This window comes from Podarcis pityusensis, assembly GCF_964106645.2.
Source record: "Podarcis pityusensis genome assembly, chromosome: 9".
Lineage (NCBI taxonomy): Eukaryota > Metazoa > Chordata > Lepidosauria > Squamata > Lacertidae > Podarcis > Podarcis pityusensis.
In genome coordinates, this window is record NC_138034.1 from 13,589,540 (window position 1) to 13,613,357 (window position 23,818).

Here is a 23,818-nt window from a genome sequence, read left to right on the forward strand (position 1 = left end):
CAAATATAGGCCATCATAAAACATCCATATATAAAATTTTAGAATGGATACAAATAAACAGCCATGTAAAAATATGTAATGAGGATTTTCATTGGAGTTTCTTCCCGCCATTCACCACTCTGAGAGATAATATTGATAAAAACTCAGCCATCCTTTGCAGTTACTTCCAGGTTAATATCGGACAAATAGAATATGATATTTTCATTGTGCCATGATTGCACACACTTGTGTAGCTGGTTGTACAATGGATAGTAGAAAACAATGTGTTCTACTGTATCTGGCGCATTCAAAAAACATCCACAATGTCTATCATTTCTGGGGATGTTTAAATATTTGCCCTTGACAAAAGCTTAGGGGGAAACATTCAGTTGGGCTAACATAAAGTTTGATATTTATGTTACCTGTTGTATTTAAACCATAAAACTTGGGGGAACAAATTTTATTTACGGCTGATTTGGTGTTTTGTTTTTCAATGTCCCTTAATCTGATTTGAATATTATGATAAATATATTGCTCATAACTTCTAAATGATATTGTTGCTAATGCTACTCATCTCTGTAAACCTGACTGTCTAGCACCTTGTTTTAGGCTAAAACATATATTTAAAGCTCATGCAAGTAATCCTGGGAACTAAAGTTTACTCCTCGCAGAGCTATAATTTCCAGCACCCTGAACAAGCTACAATTCCCAGGATTCTTTGCGAGAAGCTAAGTATTTTAAATGTATGATCTTAAACTGCTTTCCTAGTTTAGTGTAGATATATATGTTGGAAGTTAGATGCATTTGAAGAGGCTGTGATTTCTTACCTAGAAGAGAACCTCCAATACCCCTTTCCTTTAAGAATTTCAGAGAATAGCACTGTTTCATGAAGAAATGATATTCTGATATAATCTGTTATAGCACCAGTCCCCATCACTATTGCAATACCTAGCAGACAAGAAGCAAAGGCACTATGCATTATACGCATAGAGTCAGTTATGAATTGGAGCATAAAAAGTGACGAAACACTAATACACAGGCCACACCCACACCATAGATTTAAAGCTAGGATGGCATAACAATCCCTGTTCCCAGGGAACTCTGGGAATTCCACCTTGTTGGGGGTGGGGAGTAGAAATAAGAGCTTCTTACCAATTCTCAGCACCCTTAACAAACTACATTTCCCAGATTTTATTGTGGGAAGCCATGACGGTTAAAGTGGTATAACAGTATTTTAAATGTATGCTCACCTCTGTCATGGAAACTCTACTCAATATTGATCCAGAGCAGATTCCAATGTATAGTTAGCAAAGTAAAAACTTAAGCACATTGCAGGATTCCCCAAAAATCGACCAGAGGCAACTGTATTTCACCAAGCAGAGCTTTACTGCTACTGAAGGCAAATGAGCATATGGTCACAAACCCAATACATTCAGCATTGGCACTGTCCGTAAGAAATCCAGTTGCAGCAGACTTAATTTAAACTTACACTCACTTATAATAAGTCTAAACCTTAACACTAAGCATACTATGTACAGAACACCACACTAGAAGGAAAAAAGACAGAAAGAGAAAGAGAAACCCGGGCTCCTTCTGGCCTTACTTTTATAGTCAGCATGACCTTGACAGCAGAGATAAGAGAACCAGTTTAAGAGAACTAGCTTCTCTGAAGGTATAACGCAAACACCCATGAAGCTCCTGCTTGTTTCTTTCACACAGAGAAGCTTCCAGAACCCTCTTCAATTAAGTAGAATAGGAAAGATCTATACATACCATCAGATCAATGCTTTCAGCACTAAGAAATGCAAGCTGACAACCTCAATCCTATGCAAAGTCAGAGCTTGATGGGCCTACTCTTAAGAAACTAGGTATCCAATTGTAGCATCACTCAGCTACATGTATGCTTATGAACACATTTCCATATACATTCTTACTGCTGGATGGTCATTTTGTTACTTATTGTATTTCCTCGCAGACCAAGGCAATTTGTTTGGTCCTCAAGATCACAGAAGGTGTTTGGCTATTAGGCTTAGTTGATCAGCAAAGTATACTCTTTGAACACATAAATACTAAAACTTATTCTTACATTGTTTTAAGGCTCCCAGTGGGTTGTTGCTATTTTACTAAGGACATAGCTAACATATATGAGGAAGCATTTTGTATTCATTTGCTAATTAGCCAGGCAGCTTTATGATCAGTTTAACAGAGCCTAGCTGGAAGCCAAGAGCGAATGTACTTTCCTTTCCTTCAACAGTGTTCATAAGCCAGAATTTTACGACAGATAAAAGTGTAATTCTTCCTTTAACTGCCCAACAGCAGGTTAATGGCTAAAGACTCCAGTTGAGCTCATTAATTAAGCTAAGAATGGAAATCATTCTCAATCAAATGTCAAGGAGATGAATGAAGACTTGGGGCAGTTTTGTACACTAGAAGAACAATAAGGCCAGAAAGGACATAGGACCTCCCCAAAGTCAGTAAGGAGGGGGGGAAACCCCCAGTCCAATTCCTTTGATTTACAAGTATGGAATTGGGGAAATGTGAGGAGAGCTAGGAAAGGCATTAGACACCAGAAGCTCATTCAGCAACTGGGGTGGCTAAATGAACAAGTAACATCTCCAAACTCAGCTGGAGTGTAACACTGGCGATTAAATCCCCACACTGGGCCCTGAGGCCACGGCTCTTAACATTTCTTCTACTCTTTTGTTTCAGTTGTTCCTTTGACTAGGTTATTTGTTTGATTCATGCAGGATGGCAAGACTCATGGGGTTTTCAAATCCCGTTATAACTGGACTTTTCAACGTTGCGCCCGTTGGGAGGCTCATTTAAACCTGATTGCTGTTTTGAAGTGCCATTTGAGCAAAGTAGACAACATGAGCCAAAGCCTCCTTATGGTTATTTATTGCAGAATAAAACAGCTGCTTTTAAATGACATCCTCTGATTCACACAGTGGACTAGAGAGGGCTTAAGCATAGCTCCCAGAAGAAAAGCTTGCCATTTTAGTTGCCAGCAAACTTGACATCAGGTGGAAATATGAAGGTTCCTCCTTCACAGAAACATCTGAAGAACTCCAAGGGAAGCTAAAAGATTGTTCAAAACAAAGCAAATCTTTATTGTTATGGTCAAGGACCAGCATTAAAGAAACAAGCTAAGAAGCACATAGAACACATTATTCAGGTGGGTAAAATAGGGTAAAAAAAAGGAATAAAATGAAATAAGGGGGGGGGAGTAACAGCAAGTGAAGTAAAATGGGCGTCAACATTTTTTAAAAGCTGATGCCATTTCACAAACTCCAAAGAAGAAAATTACAAAATGTCTGTGGTCAGTTCATGGTGGGCTTTGCTTTGTGGAACACAGTCGCTGGCCAAACTTAGAGAGATTGATGCACAATATGAAACATAGCTGCTCCTAAGAAATAATTACACCTGATCCTACCTTTCCTTCATTCTGCTTCCTATAGCTTTCAGGGATGCATACACTAATAGCCTTACATTACATATGACATCAGGTGTTGGGCAAATGGGCACAGTGGTGTCCAAACTTTTTTCAAAGAGGGCCAGATTTGATAAAGTGAAGGGCCGTGGGGGCTGACCAAAGGGCGGACCAAAGTTTTTGACCTTTTTTTTAGGATTGAAGTTGTTGAGCTTTTTACCCCAAAGTTTTTGACCTTTTTTTGGATTGAAGTTGTTGAAGTTGATATGGTTTGAGGGGGGTTTTACCCTGTGGACTGAAGATTCCCCAACTGTTTGCCTTAGATTTTGCCATCCACCCTTAAATAGCATCCACAATCTGTTCAATGGTAGGGCCCATCCCAGGTAATGTTATGTATTAGGAGACAGCTGGGATGACCTTATAAATGCCCTTGAGACTGTCCTCCTTTCCCTCATATGTCTGCCTCCCTGTGTAATCCTATGTAAATAGCCTTTTTTTCTGAACTTCTGATTAACCAAAGGTTTTGGACATTCTCTTGGCTGTTCAGATAAAAAGCCTGTGTGACATTTGCCTCCCACCTCCCTTTCCACACAGACATAATTCCAGGTCCTTTTCTATTTCCAATCTGTTTTCTTACATTTTTAAGCAGAAGCCCAGTGCTTTTGACTGCCATGCAATTTGTACATATCCGGTAGCAGATTTGTGTTTGACTTTATTCAGCGAGACTGTGTTAGAGCTGGCATGCGCTATCTCTACCATATTCGATAATGCCACATTCAGAATGACAGCGGTCCAAGCCTTGGGGCAGGAAATGCTTCTTGAGATATGTTCAGTTGCCGTTTAACGATGTTTTGCCTGAGGTGATAGGAAAGAAGTCGCCAATGCTTTCAAACGTGTCTTTAGCTTTCAAACATGTCTTTAGCATTTTAATAGCGTCTTGACTTGTCAGAATAATGCCACAGTGCTAACTGGGTGCTGTGCACTACATTGCTGCAATTAAGAAACATGGATTTCCAGGAACATCATGATAGCTTGAACACCCTAATTTGTCCTTTCCTTGTAGCATGACCTGAGCTACAGAGATTTTAAGGGTGCCATTGTGCTTTTCGACACAGCTTGACATCCATACTTCCATTTACTGTGCAGGCCCAAAGTTCTTTGCTTGTGACTGAAGCCCTGTTCAAAGTCAAATACTTCCCCAAGCAGGGAAAGTCAAACACAGGCATAGGCAAACTTGGCCCTCCAGATGATTTGTGACTACAACTCCCACCATACCTAGCTAACAGGACCAGTGGTCAGGGATGATGGGAGTTGTGGTCTCAAAACATCTGGAGGGCTGAGTTTGCCTATGCCTGGTCAGACACATGGTGGGATGAGAGTTTGCCTTACCCCTGACATGGTGTAATTTGCAAAACAAGTGCTTCACATGGAGGTCTATTTATTAATAGAAATAGAAATACTTTATTGTCACTGTACCACTTGTTTACAGTGAGATTAAATGAAAAACAATCTCTCAGTCCTTGTTACACTCTGTGTGCTGTTGTTACTTTGGAAAAAAAACAGAGAGCAGGAAGCTGGTGTGAATCAGGCTGTCTCTCACAAGGACCTTCATGTGAAACATAGCTATCACATGTTATGCTTAGTGTGCAGTAGGAAAAGGCATTGTCAAATCTCTACTCCATAACACTATCGCCACCTTTGGGTCTGGAACATCTGCAGACTAATATCAATGGAGGCCCTTTGAGAACTCTCTAAGGTTTCACTGGAGAGCATCTCATATGATGGTATGTTTAATAATGGAAGATGAAAAACTTGCCATGGTTTTTTCAGTACACTGAGATAGAGGAATTCGTTTGATGTGCTTCTTGTGGCAGACTGATCCCAACCAGTGCTCCCAGACTTGCTTGCCAATCAGATTCAGCTCTCAATCAGGTTATGCACATCTCTGGATTTCATGATGTAGGTTTGGTGTGGAAAAGGTGCACACAAAAGTACTGTATTTTTTGTTTATAATATGATTTTTTTTTTGTTAAAATAATGTAGTCAAAATTTGGGGGTCGTCTTATACACAAATGGTGAATGCCGGGGCTTGGGCTCTTGAAATATGGCAACCCTAACTTTGGCCAACTTCCCTCCACAAAGCTCAACAACTTTGGGTGACCTCCCCACAAAAAAGCTCAAAGTTGTTCTGCCTGATATTTAAAATATTGATTTCTTAATTTTAGGCTCCAAAAAATAGGGGTAGTCTTATACATGGGAAAATACGATACAAAATATGTGAGAAAATGCATCGAACGGTATTAAAATGTGTCTTCTGTGTTAAAAGTGCAGGCAGAAATGTATATGATATAAATGCAGACTTTTGGTGTGTTCTTTCAAGTCTTCTGCATAAAATGGGAAGAAATATACCTGCGACTGAATGCTGGTGGAACTGAAACAGGATAGCGTAAGACTGCTCATTTCAACCAAGATAAGACAAAAATAGACACAGTGGTTTTTCTGTAAAAGAATAAGAGAAATTAAACCAAGAAGACCTGTAATTCTGATGTGTGATGCAGAGACATTACTGCTCTGGGGAAGCCAGGGGATAGAGGTGAAAGTGATTCTAAGGGCTGGAAGGTATTGATGGGCACTGTGACTCAGGGGAAGCTAGTGGAACTATGTGCCATGGCAACAGTAAACACACCTGGGATAGGAAACGGATTATTTGACAGGCTCAAATGCTTAGGGAAGGAATATATAAAAGGAACTGCTGCGGAGCTACAAATAGCTTTGGGGAGAGGAAAGGCCCCCTAAGGGGAGCTGGGAACCAAGGGGGTGTTATAGATCTGTCTTCTCTTGGAGGCCTTTGCTGTGAGTTTGTGTCCTTTTGTCTTTTTCTTTTGCTTGCATACCACCCCATGTGAGAGCACTCTAGGTTGACAAAGCCAGCCATGAAGAAAGTGGGCTTCTGCAGGCCCTGTGTGGTGGGGGTATGGCAACAATGAAATGTGTGACATGGGATCCATGTATGAACTAATTTTTCCCCCATTACCAATTAGCCAATGTCCCTAATTTCATTTCAGTGTGTGGTAAGCTTGTGTGGTGTAAAATTGAGCAGACATCCTCTATCTGCTTGGTTAAGATGTTCTTGGGCAGGCTTCCTCAACCTCGGCCCTCCAGATGTTTTTGGCCTACAACTCCCATGATCCCTAGCTAGCAGGACCAGTGGTCAGGGATGATGGGAACTGTAGTCTCAAAACATCTGGAGGGACGAGGTTGAGGAAGCCTGCTATTGGGAATAATATTGGGGAACCACAGAGCTACTGTGGATTTCAACACTCATGCCAAGGCTGCCCTGAGAGGACTTCATTACCTCCATTAACATCATGGGGCTGTCTCAGTAAATCACTGGTCCAACCAAAAGGGCAGGACATGCTCATCATTTGAACTTTGCAATGGAGCATGGAGTGGAAGGTCTGTGTTTTTATATGGGGCAGGGGACAAGGGTAGGAATAAGCCCATTGCCACGGTCAGATCATTTCTTGGTAAGGTTTGATCTGACAATGACTTTTTCCTCCTATATGCATGTCAGACCAACAAGATGGCATGCTCCCAGAGATTCATAGAATCTGATAGATTCCTGAATGCTCTGGGAGATTTTCTGGGCAGAAAAGCTGGGTCACCCCTAAGAGCCTTCTTTGATGCCATGGAGCCTGTGCTGCCTCATGGTTTTCAGTGGAATTGAAGACCATGAAGCAAAACACATGATGACTGGAATACAAGTGACATAAATCTCACCACTGAGATGCCCAAAGAATCATAGAATCATAGAGTTGGAAGAGACCACAAGGGCCATCAAGTCCAACCCCCTGCCAAGCAGGAAACACCATCAGAGCACTCCTGACATATGGTTGTCAAGCCTCTGCTTAAAGACCTCCAAAGAAGGAGACTCCACCACACTCCTTGGCAGCAAATTCCACTGTCGCACAGCTCTTACTATCAGGAAGTTCTTCCTAATGCTTAGGTGGAATCTTCTTTCTTGTAGTTTGGATCCATTGCTCCGTGTCCGCTTCTCTGGAGCAGCAGAAAACAACCTTTCTCCCTCCTCTATGTGACATCCTTTTATATATTTGAACATGGCTATCATATCACCCCTTAACCTCCTCTTCTCCAGGCTAAACATGCCCAGTTTAGCCAAGCATGTGCTAAACATGTACTAGAATACATGTACTAGTACCTGTTGTATAGCACTAAAGTTGACAATGAAGTTATGCTTGTTTGCTGCCGTTGCACCCTTGAGCTATTCAGCAGAGTGGGATGTGGGTTGTCAACAACTTCCCTTGTAAATTGGATTTTGAAGCCCTAAAATGCCCGATGTGACAAATTTGCTAGGTACTTAGAGAAGAAAACCACTTGTTTCCGTTACGTAAATAAATGTGCAATAACTCTTCTCCACATAATAATTTCCCTACTTGGAGAACGTGGATAATTTTATAATTATTTTTTTTGAGCTGGTGCATGCAGAAATTGTCACAGCTCTCTCTCTCTCTCTCTCTCTCTCTCTCTGTGTGTGTGTGTGTGTGTGTATGTGTGTTTCAGGCAGGTTACCATTGTGCAGGGGTGCCTATGTGTAATTATTAAAACACTGAGCAAAAAGGAATCTTGATGTGATTGCATCAAGATTCCTTTTGGTAAGTGTTTTAATCAGTGCACATATGCACTTCTGCATATTGGCAAAGAGTTGGGGGGATGTGAATTGAAAACTGCTGCACAGTGGCCTGAACAAAGTCTGGAAATGAAAACGAGAGAGAGAGAGAGAGAGAGAGAGAGAGAGAGAAAGAAAGAAAGAAAGAAAGAAAGAAAGAAAGAAAGAAAGAAAGAAATGCATCAGTGCTACTCTGCAAACAAGTAGAGCTAATTCAGAACCCAGCAATCTGGGACAATTCTGTATAGTGACAATTTTGTACATATTCCCTTTTCATTTTCCTCCTTTATTTAAATTTCTAATGCATACAATAGTGAGGGATTAGGAAGGCCAGCAACATTACCACAGTGAACATATTCTCATACAATTTTTATTTGTTTGTTTATGACTACACAGCGAAGTTGGGAAAATTGTGATGTTAAGTGGTTGGTGTTGTTGCAATATAGCTTTTAGGTCCATAAATCATTGTATTCTCTGGTTCTTTTCTTCATATATATATATATATATATATATATATATATATATATTATTCAGAAACTTAGTTCTAGGTTAATGTGAACTTTACAATCTCCTCACTATGTTAGGAGCCTTGCTTTAGTGATAACAAGCAATCATTCTAGCCCTAAAGCTAAAGCCATCCCAAAATTGCATAAACATGTGCGTGCATATAAACAGCCATGTTCATTTGCATGCTGCTATGCAAAGCAATCAAGAGAAACAGAAAAGAAATAGTATCAGCAAGCTCACATAATTGCGATTCAGCAAAGTGGTGGGACCGGGTGAGGGAGAGACATGGCAGTATTCCCATCTGGCTCACTGGTGCGAAAATACAGCCTAAAGGATTTGGTCTTACCTCCCTTACATTGTCTGAGAAATGATAATTTCCCCTAAATTTCACAATTATTTTCTCTCTCTCATTAATTAAAAATAAAAATTACCAAGTGGAGTATTCAACAATGGTGCAATGTTTTCCATATGAATTCATGAAGATGCGATTTGCTGTGGCAGTTGGCTAAGCATAATGCTATCTACCTTGGAGGGCAAAGTCAGAGATCCTTTTCCCAACACTGTAACCGGAGATAATTTTTAACTGCAGGTGCCAGAGATTAGATTAGAATAGCTTGGGGGGGGGGATATATTCAATTGACAGTGGACAACCTATGGCCTTACAGCCATGTACAGCTCCAAGTGTCCCTGTTTTCAAGGGACAATCCCAGATTTAGAGAAGCTGTCCCAGTTTCTGATTTGATCCCAGAATGTCCCACTTTTCCTCAGGACATCCCTATTTTCTGAACAGGGAGGAAAATGGAGAGATAGAGTATGTGACAAAAGGGGTGCCTTAAAGAGAACAGGAGAGGGGGGAGAGAGAGCGCAAAACCTTTAGGTCTGGTCCTGTCCACTACTAGCATGTGGTCCCTGTCAGATTACCCCTGAGGTAATGAGGCCTTTGACCACAAAAATGGTCATCCATCCATTGTAGTAAACAAAGGGGTAGCCCCAAACAAAATTTCATTTTTTTTCTCCACCATCACAACTCTCTTTTTATTACATTTTCTATATATGGCTAACCTTTGCCCCTTCAGAGAGTGGTGGACTCCAGCCAGGAGAGCCAATTGTCATGGATGATGGTAGTTATAGTCCAACAACATCTGGAGGATCAAAGGCTACTCACTCCTAACATGTATAATATTAAAAAGGTAACAATAACAGCATACAGTGGTACCTTGGTTTACAACCATAATCTGTTCCAGAGGTCTGTTTGTAAACCAAAACAGGTTTAACCCAAGGCACGCTTTCGCCAATGGGGCCTCCCAAAAATAATAAATAAATGGGTTGTAATCCAAAAAAAGTTTACAAACCAGGACACGCACTTCTGGGTTTGACGTGTTTGTAATCCAAAACGTATGTAAACCAGACTATTTGCAAACTATTTGCAAACCACTGTATTGCAAAGCAGATCCTTTATAACATTTGATCTTTTTTTTTTTTTAAAATAAATTTTTATTAATTTTCCAAACACAAAATAAAAAAACAAACAATACACAATACACAGACATACAAACATATAAACATGTATAATTTCATAACCATTTTTTCATAGACCTTACTTTCCGGACTTCCCCATACCTCCCCTTTTTTGCATCCTTGTTTTATATTTCTTCAGCAACTCCTCAGTCAACTAATTATTCAATTCAATTTCTTTTAAGTTCTTCTAATATTGTTAATTACAGCTGCAATTCTCTGTTTCCCAACCCCTTGACATTTTAACATTCCTGAATTTTACAACAAGTTCTAAGATATACTTTGAATTTCTTCCAATCTTCTTCCACTGTCTCTTTCCCCTGGTCACGGATTCTGCCAGTCAACTCCGCCAGTCCCATGTAGTCGATCACCTTCGTCTGCCATTCTTCCAGTGTGGGTAGTTGTTGTGTCTTCCAATACTTTGCTAGAAGAATCCTTGCTGCTGTGGTCGCATACATAAAAAACGTCCTGTCCTTCCTTCTCACCAATTGGCCGACGATGCCCAGGATCTATAACATTTGATCTTGTGCCTGCACTATTATTTCTGATCATTCTCAAATATTCCTTACATAAATGGGTTTCATATGTTTTTATTTCTACCCACTCCAAAGGGAAGCTTGTGCAGTCAGTGGGCTGAAGTCTGGTTGACCCATCACTCATGTACGCAATGAGTGGGAATCATGTATCCATGAAATTGTACTAGCTGAAAAATTAACATCATATATTCATCTGCTCAGGAGGTTAACAAAGAGAGACAATCTGCCAAGCCCTGCTGATCTAACCATTTACTATGCTGCCAGATGCTGATTTCCATATTTATTTATTTACATGCTATCAGCATCCTTGCGGCTGCAAGCATGAAGAGGACCATTTATCCATTTATTTACAGAAAGTGTGATTTTGATTATCTGGAAATAAAGAGAGAAATCTGGTTGAGTCCAAACACTTGGGGCTAAAAGGTTTTTAACTGAGGCACATTTGGAATAAAATGGCCTTTATTTTGCAACTTCTCCAATACAAGGGTGAGAAGCTATTATTGATACAATATAATCTCTCAGGTGTGTTCTGGTAAGGTGAAGGTAAAGGGACCATTAGGTCCAGTCGTGACCGACTCTGGGGTTGCGGCGCTCATCTCACTTTATTGGCCGAGGGAGCCGGCATACAGCTTCCGGGTCATGTGGCCACATGACTAAGCTGCTTCTGGCGAACCAGAGCAGCGCACGGAAACGCTGTTTACCTTCCCGCCAGAGCGGTACCTATTGATCTACTTGCACTTTGATGTGCTTTCGAACTGCTAGGTTGGCAGGAGCAGGGACCGAGCAACGGGAGTTCACCTCATCGCGGGGATTTGAACCGCCAACCTTCTGATTAGCAAGTCCTAGGCTCAGTGGTTTAACCCACAGCACCATCTGCGTCCCGTGTTGTGGTACCTATACACAAATTTAAAAGAAGACTCTCAGATTGTTGTCAGAATAGATTTATGTGGAAGTTTAGCCCTTACAGAGTTACTTTTATCATCTGATAAAATTATCTCCAGAACTGATTCCCATGTCAGTTTTTAAACTGTATGAGAAATAATTCCCTTTGATTGAGCCATTGTTTGAAGACAACGGTTCTCAGATACATATAATTGGTGTTCTTAAGGATCCGTGTTTGTTAAACAACTTAACTTGAAGTCTCTGTAACCAATTAGAGCACTCATTTCCTTAAATTTTGAATATTTTATTCTTTGTGTCATTGCTCTAAAGAAAAACGTCCTTCCACCTATAGATGTCTTTGACTTCCCACCTGCAAATTGTAATCTGGATTACTAAAAAAAGATGGTCCTCTCTTCACAATGTTCTTCTCTGAACAAGGTTCTTGAGTGGGTAGTCGCTATCTTTTGGCTCTCTTCAAGGCCAATTTTCTAGATGCATTCCAATCCTGGTGCCTTGGTTGCCATATATAATGACCTGTTTGGAGGGAGACAGGGAGAGTGTGACCCTGCTGCTTCTCCTTGATCTCTCAGTGGCTTTCAATACTATTGACTATGGTTTCCTCCTGGAGTAGCTGTCTGAATGGGTAGCAGTGCTTTGCAGTAGTTTCAGTCGTAGTTGGATGGCTGCCTCCAGAGAATCTTGCCTAGGGGGATTCTGCTTTCTATAATTTCTAATTTTTGCTTAATCATTTTACATTTATTTTGGGGAATTGGAGAATTAGGAGGAGAAGTGGTAGACAGCTTGTGTTATATGCTTCAACAGATTCCCTATGAATTATTTCTCTCCATTCATTCGTGGAAAGTTGAAGCAGATTTGGGGTGCGGCAGGGCAGGTTAATCTGAGCCATGTGGAATTTCGGAGTATTTAAGAAAATATGTGTGGATCTGCTTCCAACAAGTCCCTCCCCTAGTTTAAATTCAGATTAAATTGGGGATTATTTGGTTTTGATTCCTACTTTTCAGGGGGTTAGACTAGATGATCCCTTGGGTACCTTCCAAATCTACAATTCTTTTATTTTTATTTTATCTTGAATGCTGAAAGGAGGAAAATGCTGCTGCTGTTATTTTTGGCTTGTTTTTTATGAGTTTTTCAGAGAATTTCTGAAATGAAAAGTTTGGGTTCTGTGCATGTCCTGATGTCACACTGGTAGACTCTGTGTCCTTCCTCAAATGTGGAAGATATATCTCCCCTAATCTCATGTGTCCCCCTGTGGAATGCTATCCCATGGAAGACACATATAATGCCTTCATTATCAGTATTTACATGCCAGGCAATACTTTTTAGTTCAATCTGGGTTTGGTTAGCTAAGATGACTTCTATAGTGGTCTTCATCTTTTAGTGGGGTGGAGTAGGGCTTGTCCTTTTTATCATGCTATTAGATGAGCATTTTCGGTATTTTGTATTGGACATTGTTTTACTTTTTTGGGTAGTTTTTTAATGTATGCATTTTGTATTGTTAAATCAAATAAAATATTAAAATACAACAAAATATTAAAATACAATAGTCTATTAAACATTAAAAGCTTCCCTAAACAGGGCTGTCTTCAGTTGTTTTCTAAAAGTCTGGTAGTTGTTTTTCTCTTTGACCTCTGGTGGGAGGGCGTTCCACAGGGCAGGTACCACTACAGAGAAGGCCCTTTGCCTGGTTCCCTGTAACTTGGCTTCTCACAGCAAGGGAACTGCCAGAAGGCCCACGGCACTGGACTATATATATATATATATATATATATATATATATATTCAGTGTGTAAAGTGACTAAAAGATTAAGATAATGATGATCTTCAACATCCAAAGGTGTTGGGGGCCACTAACCACATCAGACAACTTTTCCAAACACACATTGTGGATCTTAAGCAGGGATTCTCTATATTGTTAAGGGTAGCTGCCGTTATCTCCTACACAGACACAACTAACCCAATTTGTGTTGACTTGAAAGTAGGGCCAAACTACATGGAAGCATGTAGAAAAGAGCAGGCTAAACAGTGCAAGAAAAATTATTAGTTAATTGTCAAATTTCCTGGTGTGTTTTGCACATCCGTCTTGTTCTTCGGGGGAAATTATTCAGCCTCTAATCATTAACAGGTTACTGAACAGGTGAAACTAGCACTCTGGCATAAAGAAGAGGTTCTCTGCGGGTTTCTCTATCAAAGTCAACGTGTAACGTTATTCAGGCCACAGTGATTCATGCATTGGTACTCTCAAGAAGATCTGATTATTGTAATGTGTTCTATGAGGAGCTATCCTTGGTCCTGCTCCAGAGCATGCACTGGTGCAAAGCGCTGTGGCTAAACTGTTCATGGGGACAGACTTATCACCAGCACATAACTCCAGTGCTCAAAAGCTTTTACTGGCTGCCCAGATTCAAGGTGCTTGTATGACCCAGATCCTTAACAACTTGGGCACAGGATACCTCAAGGTCCATTTGATCCCTTATAACCCTGCTTGATCACTGAGGTCTTGGGGGGCATCACCGTTAGTGGTTCTCCATGGAGCAAATGCATGGCTCATATTGTAAGCCCAATTTTATGAAACTTCCTTCTAGATGAGGTCAGACAGGCCACCTCACTTTGAACCTCCAGGGCTTCCTGTAGACCAGACATAGGCAAACTCGCCCCGCCATATGTTTTGGGACTACAGCTCCCATCATCCCTGACCACTGGCCCTGTTACATAGGGATGATGGGAGTTGTAGTCCCAAAACATCTGGAGGGGCGAGTTTGCCTATGCCTGATGTAGACTCTCTGTTGTTATTATTATTATTTGGCAGGCTTTTTAAATGAATCCTGATTTTATAGTTTCAACATAGTCTTATTGTACTGAATCTCCTGTACACTGTTTAGAAACACCTGTAATTAAGCAGTGTATACATTCTAGAAATAATAATTAAAAGAACAGTTTCTTTATACTATGACAGCTTAAATGCCATTCGAGGTGATTTGTCTGGAAGAAGCTTTTCTGGAGACTGAATTATACTTGAGCACTGGTATATATCTGATGGTAACTTAGAAGATTACAAAAGAGAATATGGAATTGAAAAGGGGGTGAACACTAGTCCACAATGAGTTAAGAGATTTGGTCCATGATTTACATAATACATCACTGCCCCCTTTGCTTCATCTCTTCTGCTTGTGTGGGATGTAGTAAATTTTCCAGCAGTGTTAATGAATAGGGTAGCCCTCTACTGTTGCATCTCAAGCAACAGTGATAATAGGCTGGCCCTGGAAACGGATTTATGATGTACCAGGAATCAGATCCCAACCCCCATGGGGAGTTAAGGTGTTCAAATTTCCTTTAATTTAGTCTTTTGCTTTATGTTGAATATTTCTGACATTTTGTACTTTATGCATGTCATCAGCAAATTTTGTTCCTGTGCCTCTGTGCCAGAAATGTCTAAGGTTTTGTAGGAGGACTGTTAATTAGTAGCTTACTAAGGCCTATAATGAGGCAACCACTCTGGAAACATGAAATAGTACAATACCTCTGTCCAAAAGTGGTTCTAGAGTCAAAGGCCAATAGAGTTTTTTCTTCTACTTTTTCTTTTTGGTGGTGGTGGTGGGGGGGTCTCTTAAGATTTTCAGTGATAAAAGATAAAGTTCAGTACATAGTTATTTCTGCAAATCAAATGGGTTTGAGAAGCCTACCTCTCACATGTGCCTTTGAGAAAATTCTATGCAAATCCTCATAGATGGGAGAATTTCTGTGCAATATGAGGAAATACAAGTTGCCCAGCTCAGTTTCTGAACTGTGTTTCCATTAGCATACCCAACCAACTCAGAGGTGTTTTTAAGGGTTAAAACAGAGCAGTCTTGAAAGAAAGAATACCAAATTGGAACAAGCAAACATATACCACTGGGTTCTGCCAATTTAGTGCTAAGGTATCCTCTGCGCAAGCATGTTTGAAAGGTATTTATTTGAGTTTTAAGGTCAGCAACAAATATTGGAATGTTAATCTTTCTTGACGATTTACTGACTGCTGACAGGCATAGTGACACATCTTGTCCAATTAAGCTTGTCAGCTAGCAGTGTGGTCTCCAATGAAGTGTCTAAGTTTGGAAATGATTTCTCTATTAGACCAAAACAAAACAAAGGGCATGCATAAGAATGAGACTGGAAAAAAAGCTACTTTTATTTAAGATAATCACTTTTGAAACATACACTATTTCAGTGCTATTGAATTATGCAATATACACTTTTGGCTTATATAAAATGTGCAGTTTCCAGGTATTGTAATGTGACTGGCCTGGGGAAGGCCCTCTGCTCTTAATCACATAGAATATTCTGATTTTGTTGAAACTGAAGTCCAAACTTAGTTTTCACTGTGGCTGGATAGTACAGTAGTTAGAAGCAAGACACACTGTACAACAGTGGCGATTTTCATTCCTTCAATTAGAACTGGTAATCAGAAGGGGGATATTTAATTACCTAGAAGATGAAACTGGTTTGGATGGGTAGATTGCATGAAATCTAATCCTAAGCATCATTAAGAATTCAAAATTGAATTAGGAACGTGAACAATGGAAAACATATTGCATTAATTTAAGGGTGAACATGTCTGTACAAGCTCCATGGTATGTCATTGTATTGGTTATTCAGAAGGGGACCTCAGTGCTACAACACACTTAAATACAAACTTGCTTGCATTGTGCTTGAATCATCTTACCTCTTCCTCAAGAATGCCCTTTTAAAAGTATTCTGACATCTTCATAGTTTGTACTGCATTCAGTGTGAACCTAAGTGAAGGCTGCAGTAAATTCTAATGCTTATGGTTAAATTCAAGTTGGTAAGTGGTCCTGCATGAGTGGGCCTATTAATGAAACTTAGAGCTGATCTGTACATTGCACAGAATATGATGATAGGTTTCTGGAGTTTAGCACTTAAAACTACAGAAGGGGGGGGGGGGGAAGGCAATCTTTTTCAACCCTGGCCCACATAAAATCCTCTCATTTGGAATAAGCTAGCACTTTGTGTGTGTGTGTGTGTGTGTGTGTGTGTGAGAGAGAGAGAGAGAGAGAGAGAGAGAGAGAGAGAGAGAGAGAGATGGTCCTATCTCTGATGGATTAGAGCTTTCTAAGCAAAGGAGCATTTTTTATTTTATGTTTTTTAATGGCACAACCACCTTCATTCTGAAGAATTCCAGAATTCAATTACGGTCTCTCTACATAATGAACAGAACGGATGTAAACAACAACAACAAAATGGGAAAGGATTTAGAGATGGCCATGAATGAGCATGATGTAGACTGAGAGTAATATTGGCACCTAGTTTGGAACCCAGGTCCAGACACCTCACACCAATCACTTGATTTCATAATCATGGCGATTCAGTCTTTCCTACTTATCTTTATCTGTACCATATGGCTGGGAACAATTACAAGTGGTTGCTAGGGCAACCTAGGCTTCCAGAGGAGCATCTTTCAATCTTGGAACCAAGAAATTGGTTAGATCTCAAGCAGTGTAGTGATGGAGCAAACATGCCACAAACTGGCATTTGTTGTTTCTCCCTGGCTTACCTTTCCTCTAGGTTTTCTTTTTAACAGCTTTTGCACCATTAGTTTCAGGCCGTTTCACCTCCAGAGCTTCTTAGCGCTGCTCAGAATTCTGTCTCTCTATCATGCCTTTTTGATCTACTAGTTAGATCACACATTTAGGTTATTTTGCTGGTTCAGGACCTAAATATAGATGAGGTGGAACCTGAAAGACAACTGTGATATTTTGAGATGATGTATTATAGCTGTGAAGAGAACTTCAGCCCCAAAGGATAGCTTTGAACTTACTATCTGACAGTTTTGCTTGAATGGCTTTGGGGAAAGAGGGGAGCAGAAGAGAGCGGTTATGGCTTCAAAAGTGGGGGAATCAACCTAACATTTGTCAAAGGAAAAGAAAAGAAAGAAGTGTCAAAGTAACCAACCACAGGTGGACTTAAGCCACAGATGTCCTCAGAGCAGAGCTGGCTCATGTTAGAAATCTATAGCCTTCTCTGAGTCCTGGTAGTCTTCTAAGATCCTTGTCTTAGCAATGTCCTCCTCCCACTATAACTGATCTGTACCCTTTCCCATCTCTATAACAACAGGGATGAAGTACCTCTAGGCTGGGGGCCACATGTGGCCCTCCAGGCCTCTCTGTTTGCCCCTCAGGATTCTCCCAAAGCTACACACAGTCTTGAACCACATCCCTCACCAGTCCTGTTTACACCCTCTTCAAGTCTTGTTTGCCCGGAAGGAAGAGATACGAGTATGGGTTGGTGTAGAAATTAGTCTACCATGCAAAGGTAACATTCACATTTATTGCTCAGCTCACTTTTACTTCTACTCCCTGTAATGTGCATACATTAATATTAATATTAACTCAATACGTGTCACATGGCCCCTTTGAGAGGGTCAGCTATGACCTAGCAGGCCAGCTCTTGGAAAGCCAACACCAAGGGGTGGCCTGGCTGGAGACACTATGACCTACAACTCACATGTGGCCCCTGGAATGCTGCTGGGAAGAGAAGGTGGCCTTTGTGCTAAAGAAGATTCCCCACCCTTGCCTCTTCGCACAACAGTTTGTAAGCTGCCAAATTCAGCTTACAAACGCCACCCATCATTCCAAAAGAAGGGAATAAAGGGTGAAATTTGGGCCAGGCTACAGAGAAGCCCGAGAATGTTCACAAAACTCTTCTGCATGCACACAATGTGTGTGTGCGCGCGCGTGCATGCATACATACAAGTGTGCATGTATAGCTCAGTTGGTTAGATGTGCCGCTGATGACACCAAGGTTGCAGCTTTGATCCCCATATGGGATGACTGCATATTCCTGCATTCAGGGTCCCTACCAATGCTACAACTCTATGATTCTATGTGTGTGCATGGATTTACTGCTAGCTTCTTTTACTGGCACTTTCTCCCTCCAAATGGAATACAGTGAAACCTCTATTTACAGATGTGATTTTTCCGTAAGTCAATCCGGGATGCTGGTAGAAGCGCCGTTCTGTGCATGTGCAGATGGCAGCAGCCGCTTCTGCGCATGCGCAAACGGAAGAAGCCGCTTCTGCGCATGCACGAATTGCAGCAAACCTGGTATTTACTTCCAGGTTTTCCACGGTCGCAACTTAGATTGGGTCCAAGTAGAGACGGTCGTAAATAGAGGTCCTACTGTACTACCCCAAAGGTTCTCCTGACCTTCAGGGACAGCTATTCAAGAGGCACAGGAGGGTAAAGATTGAAAGGACAGCTGAAAAGCTCCCCACATGCACATGTGTGGTCCTTCAAATTCTGACCTTGCAATATTAGCTTAAGATGTGGAATTGCTGGGAGTTCTCCCAGGAGTGAGTGACTTTAAAAAGATTTCTCCTGGTGGTACTATTGCCAGTAATAAGCAACCACAATCAACCAGGTTTTCTAAATGGTCATCAGTTGAAAATGAATTATAGACTCCATCACCAAGCTTATTAAGAGGCGGAGTAATGGCAGAGATGTGTTTTGCCTTGTTCTCAAAAAATCACTAAGAGGATTTGCCTGCTTAAAAATCAAAGAGCATCATGTGTGCCTGAGTAATAAATTATTATCCCTGCTTCTTACCTTTGGGGAGTCTGAAAGTAATTCCAGGTTTACTATGATGAACAGCAGTGCTTTCCTGTTATGTTCTCGGCATACTGTATACCACTCCCTAGCCACAGCGGTTTAAGACTAGAAGGGCTGACAAATGTCAATATATCTGTTATCCATCACTGAGGAAGAAGAACAAAGCTGTCAGTGTCTAAGCAAAAAATCTGAATTCAAAAGCCCTTGGAAAGCCAAACTTCCTAGAGAAAAGGAAAAAGATGAAGCAGCAGCAGGAACTTAAAGTACTGTCAAGACACAAGTATAGATGAATGAACCTAGAATCTGAGCTAATGTCTCTCTCTCCCATACCCTCCAACATTTCTCTGATGAAAATAGGGATGTCCTATTCAACAACAATTTTAATATTGCCCATCTGACTGGGTCACCCCAGCCACTCTGGGTGGCTCCCAACATATATAAAAACATAATCAAACATTAAACATGTTAAAAACTTCCTTATGCAGGGCTGCCTTCAGATGGCTCAGGGGTCAGATAACTCCATACTCTCCAACATTTCTCTGATGAAAATAGGGATGTCCTAAGGAAAAGTGAGACATTCCGGGATCGAATCAGAAACTGGGAAGGCTTCTGTAAATCCAGGACTGTCCCTGGAAAATAGGGACACTTGGAGGGTGTGCTCTTTGTATATGCTAGCAGTGTGGACCTCAGAGCCAGAGACTAAATGTCCCTTCCCTATAAGGCCCTCAGCTGTCCCTCTCCCTAGACTAGTGATGGTCAAACTTGGCCCTCCAGTTGTTTTGGGACTATAATTCTCATCAACCCTGACCACTGGTCCTGTTAGCTAGGGATGATGGGAGTTGTAGTCCCAAAACAGCTGGAGGGTAAAGTTTGGCCATCACTGCCCTAGCCTATCTTATCTCCTCAGGCTACACACAATACTGGTCCTGGTCTTTGACTGTTTTATCTATGCTGGAATCTGTCCTTGAAAAGATAAAGGGTGGAGGTGTACGTATTTTTGTTTCTGTGTACGTGTGTGAACATGAGTAGAACTGCCTGACATTTTGTGTGACATGGGTCCTCTCCATCCTAAAGTTCCCTTGCCCTGAAAAAAGTTTCCCACCCTCAGCATAGGAGAATGATAGTTAATAACACTAAAAAAAGAGGTACATTGCCACACAGAAAAAAGGAAAATGGAAACAGGAAATAGCATTATCGTAGAGCTGATTATAGCCTTGGTGAGCAGAGTCTTATAGCAGTATGTCATTGGGCAGAGGATGAAAGGCAGTCGGCCAAAACACACCCACTTCCATGCCATAAAATGGAGTGCTGACATGTCCCATTGCCATACCCATCACCTGCTCTGTACCTGTTACTTGCTTCTGAACTGGTAGTTAAGAAGGAGCGGGATTCATACTCTTGCAGGAACCCAATTTCTACTCTGCTGTGTGAAAGCGACTTGAGTACCGAGTAGTGAGTTTGGTTTTTTTAAAAAAAAACCTTGATGTCTTTTTTGCTTAGTTTATTGTAATGCAATAATGGCTGTGCATATGTGTGGATAGGCCTCAGCCGCATTAGGGTCAGGCCTCAGAGCCAGGTCTTTGGATGGTTGGGGGGAGACATGTTCTACTTCCTGACCAAAGCTGCTGCTCCCTTTGCTTGGTTTCCATGCTGCTATCCGCTGCTGTGATCAGAGCTTGCCTTTTAAACATGATTACACTAATCCATTTGGGAAACTGGTTATACTGAAAGAGGCCCCAGACTATTCATCCGCTGCTGGGTTGAGAACCTCACATACAATTGATCCAGGGGAGCAGGAGGTGCTGTGGTTTAAACCACTGAGCCTCATGGGCTTGCCAATTGGAAGGTTGGCAGTTCGAATCCACACGATGGGGTGAGCTCCTGTTGCTCTGTCCCAGCTCCTGCCAGCCTAGCAGTTCGAAAGCACGGCAGCGCAAGTAGATAAATAGGTACCGCTGTGACTGGAAGGTAAACAGCGTTTCCATGCACTCTGGCTTCTGTCATGGTGTTCTGTTGAGCCAGAAGCAGTTTAGTCATGCTGGCCACATGACCCGGAAAGCTGTCTGTGGACAAATGCCAGCTCCCTTGGCCTGAAAGCGAGATGAGCACCGCAACCCCCTAGTAGCCTTTGACTGGGCTTAACCATCCAGGGGTCCTTTACCTTTTACATTTACAATTAATGCAGTTGTGTTCAACTGAACCCTGCTAGAGAGAGTCGGTGATTCTGCTGATGGGTATGCACATTGCTACCCAGGATCACTACTTCTATGCACACAACCATGTTGCATCTAACTGGAGCTGATTAAGGGCCCATGTGAATTTGATTCCTGCATTGGAGGGGGTGTTCCTTTCAACTCTACATTTCTGTGACTTTATGTACAATGCTGTTAACAATTGCTGTACAAGTACTGAAGGATGTCATGAACCTGCACACACATCTATTCTTATTTGGCCCACTAGATAGGCTTCGCTGTTATCTGCACAAATATCTTTTTTCCTACCCATGTGACCAAAGAAATGCAATTAACAGAGAATAAAGTGTTTCCTTTAATGAAACAGAAGGGCAGCTAAAATGAAACACATTAAAATTCAGAAGAAAGATTGGAAACTGAGTGCAACAACATATATTTTGTATGTTACCGGGTGTGTGTGTGTTAATCTAACGTCTAAATTAGCATTCAGTAGCAATTAGGACTGTTACCTGATTAAAGAAATCTTGATCAATTTAGTACATTTAAATCGAGATAAATTTGCATATGAATAAGATGCTATTGCTTTTAGATTGTCCATATCATGAAAGGAATAATTTTAGAAGGGACATTCTGTCCTGTGTGAGATGAAAGTGGTTGTGTAGGTACACACAAACACACACATCTTTTTTTTAAGAGTATGGATGGAAAGAACAATCAGAACAGTGGAAACGAGGCAGTGTCCAGTGAATCTCTTGCCCCTTCCGCCTCTGCACAGACTCTAAATCTGGTCTGCAGGATGGGGCAATCCGTTAAACAGATTTAGCTGCCCCCTTTCCTCTGAGGAGCCCTCAGCTGAATTAACTGAAAGATGTGTAGGTATATCGTCAGATCAAGAGTCAATCTCACAAAATGACATAACACTCACAAAACACTTTCCAATCATGTAACACTCCTACAGTCAGATGCTACATAAACACATAGAGGGGTTTGTTGTTGTTGTTTTTTTGCAAATGCAAATCATCGTCATTGCTTAGAGCTGTTGTTTGTGTGCTCCTAACCATTTCTTATTGCTCTCTCTATTTTTAACGCACCATACGCAAACAGTTTGGAATCTTGTAAAGACTTGTGTGCATTTAATTGTATAGACAGTTGAATGGCTGTTACCATTTACATCGGACTGGCCTACATTGATCTTGTTCTTGAACAATTAGTTCCACATAGTCTACCATTCTGTTCTACAATATCACCTTGAATTGAATTGATATTCTGTGTCAATATCTCCAGGGTGGTGGATGCATCCCTCACTTTAACTAAGACTGAGGGATTAATCCATTGCTCAGGAGAGCGCCACAGATGCGGATTAAGTCCAATCTGGGAGTAGATGTTTTAAAATTGTTCAAAACGGCCACCAGTCTTTGCAAGATAAAAGCCATATATTTTAATAATTCAAAGGAAGGTTTTGCATTGTGTTATTTGTCCAATTAATTAAGTTATTTGGCTGTTTTCTCTCATTTTGTTTAAGCCAGGCATGTCCAAAGTCCATTTCTTCGGGGGCCTGGTCCGGACCACCGGTCAATTTAATCTGGCCCCTCTGGCAGTATGACCTGTGGTAAAATCCTAAAGAAACCTCAACCACTTTGGGGAAAATTTCTACAAAAATTGTATTTAAAAAAAGCTCAACAACTTGAGGTTGGCCCTCATGCATGCTCACTTCATCAAATCTGGCCCTCTGAAAAAAAAATTGGGCACCCCTGGTTTAAGCCATTTCTAATTGTCAGGTGGCTGCAGAAAAAGCTAGAGATGTGAAAAAAATCCAGTTGCCCAGTCACACTGGCACCTAAACTTTGACCCTGGATTCTAGATCAACCCTCCTTAGTTCTTAATTAAAACTACATAGCCCTATATTTACCACATGGGTGGCAGCATGCAGAGAAAAGAGAACTGGCTCTTTGCTTCCCATATGCTATCCTCCCCAAGATTACATCCCCACTGACCCATGGAAAGTAGGCTTTAAAAAAGGGTGAATGAGACCTTTAAAAATGTCTCACACTCATATTGACCAGGATTCCAGTCTCTTCAAGCAGAATCTGGCCCAGCGGCTAGAGGTTTTCCATTCCTAACAAAACTATTGTCCATAACTACATGGGTGCCAGGCATACACTGAGCTCCCTGTGAACTGGAGATTCCCTATGTGCAAGCTGAATTCCGAAATGTCCCCAATTTGAAGAGAATACTATAGCCTCCTGATTGGTCCAAGTTCCGTGAGCACATCTTAACACTCTGTGTGCATTGGAACCACTGAATTTAAAAAAAAAAAAAAATCACCAAAATTGTACATGCACCAAAAATGGAAGAGAAAATGAGTGTGCCATCTCAGTCAGAACGTCCACAGAGCTTTGAAAGAATCGGAATGAATTTTGATGAGACGCCCAAAATTGCTGAGGAAAGTCTCACACATCCCTGGGTAA

At 41.1% G+C, this 23,818-nt stretch overlaps 1 protein-coding gene across 4 annotated transcripts in view; it reads left to right on the forward strand.

Moving 5' to 3' along the window:
• PCDH7 (protocadherin 7) overlaps positions 1-23,818 on the forward strand; it is a 379,420-nt gene that overhangs the window by 350,856 nt on the left and 4,746 nt on the right. The gene's annotated exons all lie outside the window — the stretch shown is intronic.